General features: G+C 28.5%; 1 long non-coding RNA gene across 1 annotated transcript; it reads left to right on the top strand.

The window, feature by feature from the left end:
- The first annotated feature begins 273 nt into the window (after positions 1 to 273).
- LOC122599051 lies at positions 274 to 929 on the top strand. Its single transcript, XR_006323852.1, has 3 exons — positions 274 to 362; positions 629 to 717; positions 802 to 929. It is a non-coding gene; the product is annotated as an uncharacterized LOC122599051 (long non-coding RNA).
- The last annotated feature ends 850 nt before the right edge of the window (positions 930 to 1,779 follow it).

Below are 1,779 nucleotides of genomic sequence, written 5' to 3'. Positions count from 1 at the left end.
AGGTTCTGTAATTTCATGTATACAATAACTTTTTGGTCATAGTTAATTATATTTCCATGCACTTAACCCTTTTATTTATTGTGTTGTGTGTCATATCTATAATATAACTAAAAGAGGGGGTTGGGGGTACACTTGGCACCCATAATCCCCCTCTTTAAGCCTAATATTCTCTTCTTATTAATCCTCTATTTTTTCTAATATTATTTATCTATATCTATAGGACCGACCTTTACTTTTGTTTAAAAAACTTTATTATTTTTATCTATATCTATAAATATGTATAAACCCAAACCCAAAAATCTATAGCACATTAAAAAAAAAACCTACGTAGGTTTTTGTTCGACTATTGTTTGACTACCAAGGTATGTTCGACTATTTTGGTTTCTTTAATTCATACTATTATAGATTCATATTAATCATTATTATTATAAACTATTAGTATTTATATGTTAGGTTATGGATGTTTGTCATAGAACTTTTTCAATTAATGATCTTATATCTTGTCATGATTTTTTTAATCCATGTTATAGATTCATATTAACTATTATTATAAACTTCAGTCTTTATATGTTGTGGTTTTTTGTACATTGGTTTCAAATAAATGTATGATCGAATTGACGAATTCCAGCCAATTAAGTGCTATAAGATGTGAAGGGGATTATGGACGACACCGCCATAGATTCCAAAACCAGCATGCAAAGGGTCATGAAGTCAAAGGTATATATAAGTTCTACCATCTTTTAACAATTTGCCCATGATCCTAGCAATATATTAACTTAAACAAATCTTGTGTTACTACAGTAAAGTAGAAAAATCAAAACCCAAACCACAAAGGGACATGGAAGACCCTATGGGTTGATAACCCACGTACTACATTGAACATTCTACAAAAATCTACATGTTATTGTTTACGACGAGTATTTAAATTGTAATGGTAAATTGGTTGAGCTGGATGATAGCTCTTAATAGGTGGATTTTGTAAAAATTGTTACATTTTGAGTAATAATTGCCTCAAACATGTTAACAAATATAACTCTCACTTTTTGGTAACTATTTAAGAAGTATTGTGTTTAAGAAACTTTGTATGTATAGTGATTTGTTTTGTTAAACTGAAAGGGGTATAGTGACTAATAAAAATACTTGAATTAATTTACATGTATAGAGACTATCCATCCATTGAACAGGCCTGAGCACTAGTTATAATATATACGAAACTTTCTTTTTGGTAAGGTAAATCTATACATACACATAATGAGAAATTGAGAACAAAGGAAACAAAAGAAAAATAAGGCCAGACCCATTAAAAAAGAGAATAATACAAAAAATATGTCATTTATTCACACTTGTTTTTTTTATACTTTTATAAAGGGTGAAAATTTTTGTTAATTTATCAACATTTAAAAGTGTGTAGAAACAATTTACATTTCGAAGTGTAAAAAAATTTAAAAAATCACAATATTTACACACTTATACATGTGGAAAAGAAAGTTCACACTTTCAAGTATGTGTATAAATATATCAATTGTTCACACTTTAGAGTGTGAAAGTTAATTTGTAACACTTAATTTCTTCACACTCTTCAGGGTGTGAAGAAATCACGTGTTACAAATGGGGAGCGATATTCATACAACAAGTTTTAACCATCTACAACAAAGGTACAAACTTTATTTCATAGTGTACAATTGTATCATGCAGAAATTGTTGTAGATGGTTAAAGTGCGTTGTAAAAATATCACTTCTCGTTACAAATTGACTTTCACATTTTTAAGTGTGAAAATA

This window comes from Erigeron canadensis, chromosome 5 (assembly GCF_010389155.1).
Source record: "Erigeron canadensis isolate Cc75 chromosome 5, C_canadensis_v1, whole genome shotgun sequence".
Classification (NCBI taxonomy): Eukaryota; Viridiplantae; Streptophyta; class Magnoliopsida; order Asterales; family Asteraceae; genus Erigeron; species Erigeron canadensis.
The sequence above is the reverse complement of the archived record's forward strand: the minus strand, read 5'-3'. Positions and strand labels throughout refer to the sequence as shown.